The sequence below is a fragment of the Ixodes scapularis genome, unplaced genomic scaffold, assembly GCF_016920785.2.
Source record: "Ixodes scapularis isolate PalLabHiFi unplaced genomic scaffold, ASM1692078v2 PGA_scaffold8__174_contigs__length_109621045, whole genome shotgun sequence".
NCBI classification, from domain to species: domain Eukaryota; kingdom Metazoa; phylum Arthropoda; class Arachnida; order Ixodida; family Ixodidae; genus Ixodes; species Ixodes scapularis.
Window position 1 is genome coordinate 13073944 of NW_024609883.1, and position 13931 is coordinate 13087874.

The following is a 13931-nucleotide window of genomic DNA, read 5'->3' on the forward strand; positions in this document are numbered from 1 at the left end:
AGTCTTGCATTGCCCCCATCCTCAGTGGCGTATACCTTGCCCATCATGACAGAGATCTTTTTGGCCTTTTTGAGTGATCAAAAATTTTACATAAGTCGACGACTACCTTGCGATTTTAGATAGTAATAAGCACAACGTGACCCTTTTGTGTCAAGTGTATTGTCTGTGTTTGGTGACTGCTTGGCAACATTGGTTTTGACTCACGAGTTGACTACCAGTAGGTCCCTACGTTTCCTCGACCTCCGTCTTCATTTTTTGGAAGAGGACCTTTGTTGGTCGTTCGAACGTCGTGGACTAAAGCCATTTTTGTCTTATCAATCCGCCCATTCAAAATTGGTAAAAAGGGGCATCGTGAGTTTGTGCTTTTCGAATGCCCTGAAGAAATCGTGCTTCCATCAAGCACAGGTGAGCTTTGACGCTCAAGTTTCCCGCCTTCGGTCAGCATATTATTCGCAACACCTACTGCCGTCGGTAGCAGGCGCTTTGTTAAAAAAAAAGAAATTCAACTAGACGGTGGTGCAATTATGGAAAACTCTCCTAAAGAAAGAAGAAACGAAGTTGTTGTGGTCCCCTATTTAAATAACATTTCCCATGGCTTAAAGGAAATAGAAAATCGAGTAGACGTCATTGTCGTCGTCTCTGCCCGGAACAAGTTGTCTAAGCTTTGCAAAACTGTCAAACAGTCTATCGGGAGGCCTCTGGGGTGCACAAAGAAGCACCAAAATCGGTTTGTTCATTGTACAAAGAAAGTGGTTTACTCCATTCCATTATCTTGTGGTAAACAGTTCATAGGTCGGACGGACAGATGCCTTACTGACAGGTAAAGAGAGCATCATTACAATGTAAACAGGGTAGTATCAGGCCACTTGGGCATTCATTGTCGTGACTGTGGCTGTGATGCGGAATTTAAAAAAAATGTACTGCCTCTGGAAGAAGTGCCAATGCCTTTACCAGAGAGATTATAGAGGTAGAGGCTATAGCGCGCTTAGGGGAAGACTGTGTCAGCGCCCCGTCTGTTTTTTGTCAGCTAAAGAATTAAATTTTCTTTCACGACGACAGCTTGCGCCATGATTGTGCGGGTTTTAGTGGGGTGTTATTGGCTTTGTATGTTTCCTTTGTCTGATGGTGTATATTGGCTGGGCTTTGACGATTAAGACTTCAGTTGTAAGTTCAGCGGTCGTTCGTGTCCTTTCTTCCGCCCGGTCTGTTTCGCTGTGCGTTTTAAATAAGTATTTTGAACGACTGGCTATACTTTTTGTTCCAAACGGTGCACTCGAGCAAGCGCTCGGAGAGAAGCGAATGGAGAGCGCGATGCGTCATGGGATATCAGGTGCAAACAAAAACAGAAAATAAAGGTTCCCCGCATTCGTGATATAGAAGCCTGGCGTGCTTATGAGCTTGCCGTTGGTGGGGTTGTCGACATCGTCAACGCGCTACAACCGAGCCTTTGGAAGTACCCATGGAGTGATGAGCGTGTGGCTGGCCAGAGAAGCACGTAGCTTCCACAAACCTGTCAGCTTAGGGGTCAACGGGGTGGGAAAAGCAACTTCTGTCCAAATTTTGAGTGACGGGCTAATGTTTTAGGGGGAGAATGGCTGTCTCCGGGAACACAATCGAGGGTACGAGCAAGAGGAGAGTCCCGCCTTTCTGTCTTCTTGAAGTGCTTGGTACAATGCGCGATTTGTGAGTTCAGGAGGAACACTAAAAAGGAAAATGCTGAATTCCAAAGAGCGGCACTCCTCCGATGGAACTTGCTACTTCATGACTACGTAGCAAGTTCCCAACCGTTGCCAGATTACCTCCCGAAATAGGCTCCACATGCATTCACCAAGTGCACATGGAAAGATCGAATTAGTTTTCTTGTGCCTTTCAAAGAAAACTGGTATTTTTGAGGTTATGCTGCAACATGCAACAAATTAAAGCTAAAAAAGGAGCTCTGGAATTTTGTTTGCGTTTAAAGGATCCATTTGTTCCGCCACAAAGAATGCGGCACAAAGAATGCAAAAAGTAAACCAACAAAAATGTCTAACCTTTCAAAGAAGCTGGTTAGAGAAGCACAGTTGGCTGGTTTATAGCAAGCACTTGAACGGCGGATTGTGCAAGGTCTGCATTTTATTTCCTCCAAAGACGCGGCGCTCGTCTTACAACCTAACATCTTTCTGAAAAAGGCTTTGCCGAATCTGTCTAAGGCGTGTGGAAAAGAAGGATCACTCGACTCTCACGAGTCCAGCGTTGGTCATAGGGACGCAATGCTCCTGGCAAACATCTTCAAATCAGCGCTAGAGAATCCAGCTAGAACGATCCCTGCTATCCTCTCAAAGGCGAGAAAAAAATTATACGAGGAAAACGTGCATATTTTGAAGTGTGTCGTGGAAACAGTTCTAATCGGTGACAAGCAATCAATCCGTCATCTAGGACAAAGGGACGACTTTGCAAGCAATTCTGCAAACAAAGGCAACTTCTTAGCAATTTTGACTCTTCTTGCTATTCAAGATGCTCTACTGAAGGAGCATTTCGAGGATGCGCCACGAAACGGAACACTAACGTATAAGACCACGCAAAACGACGTAATTAGAGTCATAAAATATCTAGTTCAAGAAAAACTGCATTGCGAGTTTGAATTCAGGAACGAGTAGTTTCAATCATGGCGGACGAGGTAACAGAGCCATACTCAAACCATGGATTTCATGCGCTTCGTCTGTTTTCGTAGATTGTTCAGATGATATTCGAAAAGAGTTCTTGACGTGGTTTAACCTCAGCGAAGAACTGTAGCGTGGATTGCTCAAGCTATACTGAATTCATTATCGAAACGCCAGCTAGATATTGCGTCACTTCGTGGGCAATCTTACGAAGGAGCATCATCGATGTCCTCAGCGCCAGTCGCTGTCCAGGGGCGCATTCGACAGCAGTCCCCTTTTGGCGCTGTTCATGCACAGCCACTCTCATCGGCTGAACTTATGTGTCGCTGCTGCATGTTGACGTCCCGGCATTAGAGTTGTCCTCTGCACTATTAACGAGGTGTACGTTTTCTTCAATGCTTCGCCAAAGCGGAGAGTTTTTTAAGAGCTTGTCATTTCCGAGATTGATAATGAAGTGACAAAAAGAGGCTAAGCGGCTTCTGTAAAACCAGATGGGTGGAACGACATACCTCCTTAGACACCTTCCATCCACGTTCCATGACCGTTGTGGACTGCCTCGATGCGATGACAACACCAGAAGCTCATGGCATTGATGAGTTTCTTTGGCAGTTCGATTTAAACTCAATTTTTAAAGCTTCAGGTTTATCCTGCAGGTTGCAAACGTCCGACATGTTTGTGTCTTTCATTATTGTAATGAACGTCTTGGATTTTATTCGTCTAATTGCGACAAAGCTTCAGAAACAAAACGGAAGTATTGTTGATGCCTGTAGCATGATCGACACAACCGTCGCTCGCCTAAAATCTCTCCGTGACGAAATTGGTACAGAGTACAGCCATTGGTTTCAGATAGCGGAAGAGATTGCTAGCTCGGTGGACACAGTTTTTGCGAAACTGCAAATTGGGGCATTCCGCGCAACCGCTCGAACGCACTAGCGTCAAGCATAAGCGATTATTACTGCCGTAGCGTCCCTCTTTTCTTCCTGGATCACAAGATTCAAGAAATGGACAGTCGCTTTCCCAATAACGACAGAGTGGGGCATGCATTGCTCGAGCTTTTGCCACCTGCCATTGTTTCAGTTGATCTGGAGAAACGGAGACAAGACTTGCTCTTTTGAGAAATAGATCTGCTATCACCGCCTTCCCTCAGCATATAACTGAAAGAGTGGTGCCACTTTTGGTCGCAAGAGGAACGCACTGACAAGCCCAATATTGGCAGTTTGATCAATCTTACTAATAAAAACTTAGTTACTTACATGAAGACTCTTCTGCGAATAGGTGCAACCCTGCCCTGAACAAGCGCCGAGGCTGAGAGGAGTTTCTCCGACTTGCGCCCCACGATGACATTCACAAGGTCAACAAAGACAGAGGATCGGCTAGAGTGTCTCCCCTTGATCGGCACGCACCGAAGCGTATACATCGACCCAGAAGAAGTATCAAGTGTGTTTGTCAGGAGCCATCGCCACAGGATGTTCGAGAAGTGCCTTCTTTGCGATTAGGAGTCAGGGAGATGGTTTCCCACATCCGCTAAGGTCTCAATTTGCTGCGAGAGGTATACATGTTTCTGATTGTGAAAGTAAGTGTGGTGATACTGCTAAAAGAAAAAAAAACAACTTAATTTTATCTCTTTTGTATCACTGTTGTACAGCAAATGCCTGCTGTTTTTTTCCTAGATACTTATGAACGTTAATAATCTGTCGATTACGATTTCGTCGTTGGTTTACGCGTTCAGAAATCACCTGCCTAATATTGGCAGTGTAATTGCCAATATGTTCTCACCACTTTGATAGTAGAACTCATGGAAATCCGCTCTTTAATTTTGATTTGTAAGAATACAAGTTCTAACACAGACCACTAAGAGCCGAGCAACTTTGCGAACTCTATTCTTCATTAGTCTCCGGTTTCAGCGTGAAAAATATCAAGCATTTCTATATTTCGGTCTCAACGTTCTGTATCGTTTATAGCGTACAGTGATAACCTAGATTTGTTTGGACAGTGCGTACACAAACTGCAGATCAGACTCGGGGCTCTAACTAAAGGGAGAAAGATTTTAATGCTCGTCATTAGTGTGTCTAAGCAAAACATGAAAAAGCGCCGATGTCGTGTTCGCGTTGTCTCGTGCAGTGTACACTGGGATTCTCATTTTTGCAGATAGTAGTCTGTAAATACATGTCCGCATTATACCTGAGCTACAGAAGCGTTGCAGACATTTTGCTGGTTATGCGGCATTTGTACACCTTTCAGTACTTCGTAAGCAATTGCAACATGCATTGGCTAGGACGAATGTTGTTACATATTACATTGACATTACTTTCTAGGAAGAATGTTGTAACATTTTATATGTCTATTACTTTCTAGTTATGTTTGTCTGTAATTTACTGACAAGTCATTTCCATGTTTCATTCGGTGAATATTTTGCGCAAGTGGCGTGAAAACGTTTGCATGCTTTTTGTTCTGGTTTTAGAGAAATATGCATTTGTTTAATCGTATCGTTTTTTGTATTTTTGATGAAAGTGGTGCCGTTACGAACTGCGGGACCCATGTCAGGCAGAAACGCCTTTTGCCTCAGCATCCTTACTGGTGCAGACCCGAGAGAAACAAAATAAACTTCAAACTTCAAAAATGGTTTCAAAAGTGTGGTCTTTTTTTTTTTTATAATTATTACATCTGTAGTTTGATAATCCTACCGCTGCCGAAAAGGCTAACAGTTTATTAAAAATTAACTTGATTTGATAGCATTACAAATTAATATAGTCCTTATCCGAAAATTGCGCGGATCGGTTTCTTTGGGGCTAACGTTTTCTAGTATAACTACGGAGTTCTAGAAAAGGTTTTCCTAACGAGAGCAAGGCCGCTTTCAACAAAACCCGCTCAGGCCAAAAAGAAAAAAAAAAAAAGCGGTTGACCTCGCATGGCGTTAATATCAAATACTGGAGGAGTTTGCGATTGCTGGCCCGTATGTGCCACACACTCCCTCAAAAAAGAAACAGAAGCAAGCGCGGGCGATAAGGCAATGCGCAAACTCGCCGCGTCGTGTTCGCTCGCGCTATCTACCGCTGTACGGCGCTAGCCTAAAAGCCCGAGCAGAGTTGCGCGTTCATTCCCACCCGGTGGCCGTAGGGATTGCTCTCCTGCACGGCCCTAGATTCTTTGCTTGTCCCCTTACTAAATAGAAAACAGGAAAGGAGGAGGAGGAGGCAGAAGCCGGGCAACATACGTCGGCGAGGTGACCGTGTCGGTGGCTTTCCCGCACGGCGCTAGAAACTTTGCTCCTCACGTGATCAATCTCGGCGAATAGCGGCGTGGTGGCTCGGGGAAAGAAAATGCTCGAAGAGGCCAAGGCGAGGGGACACTCCGCGGCACTGGTCCTACTCGATATACGCCAGGCCTTTGATGCGCTGCCACACGCTCCGATCATCGACGCCCTGCGGAGGCTCGGGGTCACCGGGCGGCCGCTGGGATTCGTCCAGGCGTTCCTCGGCGGCCGCACGGTGACCGTCAAGGTGGGCAAGGACAAGAGCTCACCGCGGCACCTCACGCGCGGAGTCCCGCAAGGCAGCGTGATCAGCCCACTCCTCTTCTCGGCCGGGATGTCATCTGTCCCGGCGGCAGCCCGTGCGGGGGGCACGGCGCGATACCCCGTCAACGTCGCTGTCGACGCGGACGACGCCGCGTTGTGGGTGACCGGACAGGGCGGCCGAGAAAGATGGAGGGCTGTGGCCGAGCTTCAAAGGGCGCTGGACAACGTCATCTATCATCTCAGGCAGCTCGGACTCACTGTGTCGGGCGGAAAAACTCGGGCGCTCATCTACGCCCCGCGTCCGGCCTCATTCCGACCGACACTGCTCATCGAGGGGCAACCGATCATCCACGAGCAGAAGGTCACACACCTGGGCCTTGTCCTGGACAGGAGGCTGACGTGGGGGGCAGCGGTGGCGAGCGTAGTCCAAAGAATGCGGCGCCGCATGAACACCCTGCGGTCGCTCGCCGGCAGCACTTGGGGGGCATCCCAGAACATGGTGCTCCAACTACATCAGGGACTGGTGCTGTCGGTGGCGCTCTACGCGCTGCCGCTGCTCAGCCTCAAGACCTCACAGGCAGCAAACCTCGAGACAGTCCACCGGATCGCACTTAGGATCTGCCTCGGCATATCCAGGTCGGCGGCGTCCATCCCGACGTACACGGAAGCTGGAGCCAACACCGTCAGCAACCATCTCCAAAAGCGCGCACTTGGGCACCTCATCCGCATTTCCACCTGCGAGTCGGCGGCACCGCTGCTGGCACGCATCGCGGAGAGGCCCGAGTCGCGCCTGGGGCAGCTTCTGTGCGTTTTGGGGGACGTCGCAGGCCCTGCACCGGCGATCACTCCCCTCCTACCATTGCACTCCGACCCCCATCCACTGACTGTCCACCTCCGAGTCGACGGGATGGGCCCTCGACGGAGGACGGCCGACGTCGTGGCCAAACAGCTGGCGGAGGACCACATCGAGCGGCACTACACTCTAAAAAAAAGTGAGCACCCCCACTAGTCATCGTGCGTTTTGACGGCTGTAACTACCCCACAGGCTTACCTAACTACCCACTGGGCTCGAGCCATTGAGAGTTAGCACCCTGTTGGAAGGTGACAAGCATGGGGTAGTCACGTTTTATAAACTCTTGAATTGAACATTCAAGTGCATGCAGTCGTTTAATAGTAAAAGTCACTTCAAAAATCTCAAAAAGTACTTAAAACTTGTTTTCTTTGTGCGTTGGTTATTATTTATTCAAATTTAAACCGTTCGAAACAAGCGTGTGGCTCATTCCGCCTAAACTGGCAGAAAACAAACAAGTACAGGCAACATTGGTACGCACCTACTAAAACCCGAGGCAGATAAAAAGTATCGCGGTTGTCCTTTTTGGTTCCGTCGCGGGTTTTACGATGTACAACAGTAAACAACAGCTGGCAGCTGGCGTCGTGCTCGAGGAATTTAACCAAATCTCTAGAAAAGCACAGAAAGCTACGCACAGGCGTGAGTTGACTTGAATGTTCGTCGGACGAGATACTCTTGTCGTCTTTTATTGTGCGGTTCAGTAAAGAGCGTGCTCTCAATAAAGGTGTGATCGGTCAGTTCTGCGTGCAGTTCAATTGCAAGTGGCCTCCTCGGTTCCGCCCGTTCCGCCGAACTTGCGCTCCTGTCGTACCCAATTTTTTTGCTCGCAAGTGCAGTGAAGTATGAAGCATTGCACACCACGACTCAGGCCGGACGGGACGAACCTACACAGATATCTGCGATCATGTTCGTGTATTTCACTATTTCTCTGTCTCGGGATACATGATTCGCCTTCACTGGCTCATTTGGCACATTTCATCGAGCATTCTCGATAAAAAAAAAAAGCTCAAACAAGTATGTCTCATCCAAGGCGGAGTACTTCGAAAGGGACTAGGATTTCAGGCCTTCCAGCTCGCGTTCCTTTTATCTATATAAAAGATTCCAAGTAAATTTCCAAAAATAATGCATTGGCAAACATATACGTGCTATTTGTTTTAGATTTTTTTTTTTTTTTTTTAGAAAAAGTACTGCTGGAGACGACAGCAGGTGCAGCGCAGAGAACTATGTTCTCGGCGTTCTTTGATGCTCAACAGCTCATTCACACTGGAAGCGGGTCCGCATTTGCAAAGCGGTTGTGAGCGCGGTTGTATAAAGATCCAGTCCAATTGCACGCGCACTTGATGCCATGGAGTGCGCGTGCAATCGTACTGGATCTTTATACAACCGCGTTCGCAACCGCTTTGCAAACGCGGATCCGCTTCCAGTGTGAATGAGCGGTAAGGCCGGTTCAGACACTTGCGTTTGAATGAGTTTGACAGCTTTGCGTCGAGAACCGAAAGCGACTCACCGGCACGAACGACTGTGCTTCGTATGAAGCGTGGAATCCAATTCAAGGAATCATCTTCGCACGCGATGTAAGCAGCAGGGATGCCCTGGTTTCTCGCTGCCGCAACGCAGTCAGACGCAGTCAAACGCCACTGTCTGAACCAGGCTTTACATAATTTAGCATACGTATTTCGCGTTCGTTGCAGGTGAAGGCACGGGCCCGAAAGCGGCAATTCTGCACTGTCCTCTTGGCGCGAGCGCGAGCGCATAGAACGCATATTTGAAAGACACACGCTTGAGCAGAAACAATTGTAGCGAAAAGAAGAAAACTGAAACAACGCTTCGGGGAGGACCGGCGGACGGGCTTCGCTAGAATCACCTGCGCGCGCTCAGTGTACTCAACATTTACTCAACCGCCGCTGAAGTCATTCGGATATGTAAAAAGAGAAAAGAAAATGCATCAGCGTGTTCAGAAAGTTGTGATTGCAGAAATTGTTTTCGATAATTAATACAATTAATTAAACAGGCTTCTGTATACTCAAAGTGTAGGCTAGCGAGAAAACGAAACTGATCAAAACGTGACGTGTAGCAACTATTCAAATTTATTTATAACCTGCAGTTCACTTTTGCAATGGATTACATTAGAGATACGAGCGCTTTCCTAAGGGCAGTAGAGGAAAATAATATATACGCGTAAACCTTGCACAGTCTTTTCGTATTTATGCAAAATATGACAGTGGTCACCATCCTAATCGGTCACAGAAAATACAGCAGTATATAAGGTGGCGGTGTCGACTAGACGTGTGTATAGGAATGTAGAGTGTCAATATCTCATATAGTACCTTGTGCTGTGTCTGAACGCGTTCCTGTGTAGAAAGCTATGGTGTCTGTATGTCGGGTATGTGTTAGTGTGTAGTAGAATATGTACATACGTGAATGTCTGGCGAAGCGCTGAACACAAAGACTGTTGGTTTCGTTTTTTTCTAGTTTGAGCCCTGTCCGTTAGGTGGCGCGTGGCGCCGCCCAATTCAAGGAGTCGCGCGTTTATGTGTCTACTTATTTGAGTGAAAAACATGGAGGCGTTCCATGGCTCTACGGAGCTGACGGAGCAGCCCCAAAGGGTTCGGTTCTCAGCCTCTCGTCCCAGTGGGATCAGTCTCATAGCCAGTTGAATGGGTGTTCCGTGCGGTGAATAGCGCGAGGTGCGTGCACAAACGCGGTGAGGATTACCAGGGACTTGGAAGTGGATAACGAATGCTAACAGGTGGGCAGGAGCATTGAACGATCGGAACCGACGCCGCTTAAATCGGTGATGCTTCGCCTCGCCGCTGTCAACCGAAACCGCCGGATCACTTGCGGCAAGCACAGCAAGGAGACGCTCTGTTCAATAAAGATATCATTCCATTTGTCGCTATACGATTCCTTTCTTGAATGTTTTCTGGTCGCGAAGTAAATGCAGCCGGCCGCGCGAAAGCAGTCGCGGACAACCCCCTCAAATGCCCCCCCCCCCCCCCCCCCCCCCCTTCCTTTCACATCGTCGCCTCTACTCGTAATACGTGCGGTGTCCGTGGCTCGAGGCGCGTTTTGGAGTGCTTCAGTGCGCACGGAAGGCGGCGAACGGGCGCACGCACTTGAGAATCGTATTTTAGCAAAAAGCAGTCCAGCTCGCTAGGCCTTACTCGTACTGCTCCACTGTCGCTTGCCAGCCGCCATGTTGCTTTTGGGGGTGCTCACTTTGGCAACCTGTTGATTGCGTGCCGTGTGATTACCCGTGGGGTTGTCAGTAAAACGAAGGTGGGGTAGCGATATCTGTGACGGCTTCTGACTACCCCAAAGCTAGTACCCCACGACAACCCTTTTGTTGAGAGTGTACCCCGGCAGGTCAAGGGTGTACACCGACGGCTCCGTGCGGCCCAGCGACGGCTCGTCGACGGCGGCTGTCTTTGTGGAGAGGGCAGACCTGGGCGTGGGCGAACGGTTCGCCTTCCACGCCACCAGCACCACCACGGAGCTGGCGGCGATCCTTCTGGCGCTGCGCCTGATCCACTACAAGAGCCGACGCCCGGTTAGCTGGCTGCTGCTCTCCGACTCCCAGGCGGCCCTGTCTCAGCTGTACGGGCTTGAGGGGGCATGCCCCCTCGCTCGGGAGATCGCTGGTGGGGCTCTGCTTCTCGGCGGCCTCGGCCACCGCTTGGCGTTCCAGTGGGTCCCGAGCCACTGCGGGATTCCTGGCAACGAGCGCGCGGACGCCCTGGCGGAGCGAGTCCATGACGCCGCCGAGTTCCGGACGTCGGACGTGGGCCCCTTCGCCGACGCCAAGCTTCTTATCGCACGGGAGGCCGCCGCAAACCATCCGGACGAGCGGTACGCGGCCGGGGACCGAACGGCGAAGCCCATTCGGGGCACGGGCCGTCCAGCCGCCGCAGTCGTCCACAGGATCCGGACGGGGTGCGCCCTGACGCCGGCACGGATGCATCTCCTGCGCAACGAGGCCGACCGGGAATGCCCGACCTGCGGAGAATGGTCGGATCTCGACCACCTCCTCCTGACCTGCCCGGCACACGCTGACGCCCGGGCGGCCATGACAACATCCCTCGCCGCACTGGGGCTGCCCTGCAACACCACAGAATAAATACTGAGACCCAGGGGCGACCGGCGCGGCAAAGACCGCGCGCTCAGAGCCCTACTGACCTTTCTGGAAGAAACCGGGCTCCTGTGGTCCCTCTGAACTTCCTCCGGGCGCCCGCCGACTGCGGAGCGGGGCCCTGACGGCCGTGCTCAGTCGTGCCCTGGACGCTCGCTTTGGCGCGCACCTGCCGCGTGCTCGACGAACGCGCCCGGACTCCGGCGCGGATGGACTAGAGTTGGACCTCCCACCACACGACGTGGTCGCCCCGGACGATTGCTTGATCGCCGGACACCGCGCCGTGCCAGCCTCCAGCGCTGGACACCCAACTCCCCCCGCCCCCCATCCCCGGCCACCCGGTATTCGATGCAACTAAATTAATCCCCCTCGCGCGTACTCCGACATGCCCGCCCCCCCTCCCCTTCTACAAATCTATTTCTACCTTCCCCCTCCACCCCCAACCTTTCTCCCCCCACCCCCTCCCCCCGAGAGCCAGTGACCAAGCGCCCGGTGCGCAACCACTATTGGCCCTCTCCTCCCCCCCCACCATCTTTCACAACGCTTGGAAGAAGAAGAGGAACGGGCGGCCCCGCAGCGGAACCCCTTTTTTTATTTATTTATTTATTTCAATACCTTCAAGGCCACACGGCATTACAGAAGGGAGTGGGGGAAAAACAAAAGTACAAAAAATAGAATTCAACACATTTTAGTTAACATAATAGTTTTCAATGGCAGACTTGAATGCAGGAGCGTCTGTGATTGTGGCGATGGAGGTGGGCAGGTGGTTCCAGTCATTAGTAGTTCTTGGGATAAAAGAATCAAAAAAGAGCTTCGTGCGACTGAAAGGAACGTTGACTTTATGGTGATGATCATTTCGATGGGATACATACGATGGTTCAGAAAAAAGCTCTTCACTTAGATGCTGGTTGTGATGATAAATTTTGTGAAATAAGGACAAACGAGATAATTTTCTACGCAATGAAAGATTCGGAAGATGTAAAGTTAGTTTCATGGATGATACACTGGAAAAACGCGAGAAATTAGACAATATAAAACGTGCGCCACGATTTTGTACGGATTCAATTTGATTAATTAGAAATTCATGGCCTGGGTCCCACACCGAACTCGCATACTCAAGCTTGGATCTAACGAGGGTCTTGTACAGTAGTAGTTTTAATGATGAAGGAGCCCTTGAGAAGTTGCGGCGTAAGTAACCTAGCATGCGATTAGCGTTGTTAGCAATAAAATTAATGTGAGTTTGCCAGGAGAGGTCAAATGTTATATGGACACCTAGGTACTTGTACGATGTCACCTGCTCAAGAACAGAACCAATGTTGTATTGAGGAATGTTAGTACAGGCAGCTTTCCGTGAAATTCTCATTACTTTACACTTACTGGCATTAAGGCGCATTTTCCAGACGTCACACCAGTTAGTAATGGAATTTAGGTCAGTCTGAAGAAAAGACGTATCAGTATCAGAATAGATTACACGATAAATGACACAATCATCTGCAAACAACCTTATGGATGACTGGACATTGTTAACGAGGTCATTTATGTATATGAGGAAAAGAAGGGGGCCGAGGACGGAACCTTGCGGCACACCCGAAGTAACAGGGCAGGGAAGAGAGTCTGAGTCGTTTGCAGTTACAAACTGTGTTCTGTTAGAGAGAAAATTTTCGATCCATGCAAGAATGTTAGAGTCAATGTTTAGTTTTTTTAATTTTAAGCAGAGCAGTTGGTGAGGGACTAAATCAAAGGCTTTCGAAAAATCAAGAAATATGCAGTCGATTGAAAGGTTATTGTCTAGCGCAGAGAGAACATCGTTCGTGAAACAAACCAGTTGCGTTTCACATGAGAATGATTTACGAAAACCATGCTGACGATATGTGAAAAATGAGTTGGATTCAAGAAAGTTAACTAGGTTAGAATAGATGATATGCTCCAACATTTTACATGGGACACTAGTTAAAGATATAGGCCTGTAATTAAGAGGAGAGTGAGCATCACCTGATTTAAACAAAGGTACCACCTTACCCACCTTCCAATCGCTGGGCAACAAACAAAGATCTAGGGACTGCGAGAAAAGTTTAGACAGTATTACAGAAGAGAGCATTTCAGTGTTCTTCAGAAATTTAGAATTAATCCCGTCAGTTCTAGAAGAAGAAGAAACTTTTAAATTTTTTATTATGCTAAGCACACCAATGCAATCAATTATAACAGGATCCATAAGTGGAAAGGCTGCAAGATTATATTCAGGGCAAGAAACAAAAGACTGTGGCATGAAAGACTGAGAAAACACATCATTTAGTAAATATGAACATTTCGACATTGGAACTGAGACTCCATTATCGTTGATTAGCGATATCACACTCTCTTTTTGTCCACCAATTATATTCCAAAATTTCTTAGTGTCATTTGTCAATAAGGATGGTAGGGTATCTTTAAAAAATATGTTTTTGGCTTTTACCACTTCATTCTTAAAGAGGGTTGCAACATTCTGATACGCACACAACAACTCCGGTTTATTGAACTGCTTTGCTTTGCGGAACAGTCGTTTCTTTTTATTTCGCAGGTGCTTTAAAGAAACAGTAAACCAAGGGGACCGGTTCTTGTACGGTATAATTCGTAGGGGTACGTATTTGTTTACAAGATAATTAACTTTGACTTTAAAAATAGACCAATTGGATTCTATAGTGCGATTAGAAAAATTCTGCATACATTCGTCCAGAAATTGCGCCAATTCATCATTGATGGCAGGGTAGTTAGCTTTGCTGTAATCGCGTATACGTTTAGGCATACTCTTAAGGCGAT

General features: G+C 48.5%; 1 pseudogene; it reads left to right on the forward strand.

Moving 5' to 3' along the window:
- Positions 1–5959: 5959 nt before the first annotated feature.
- LOC115310686 lies at positions 5960–11337 on the forward strand (annotated as a pseudogene).
- The last annotated feature ends 2594 nt before the right edge of the window (positions 11338–13931 follow it).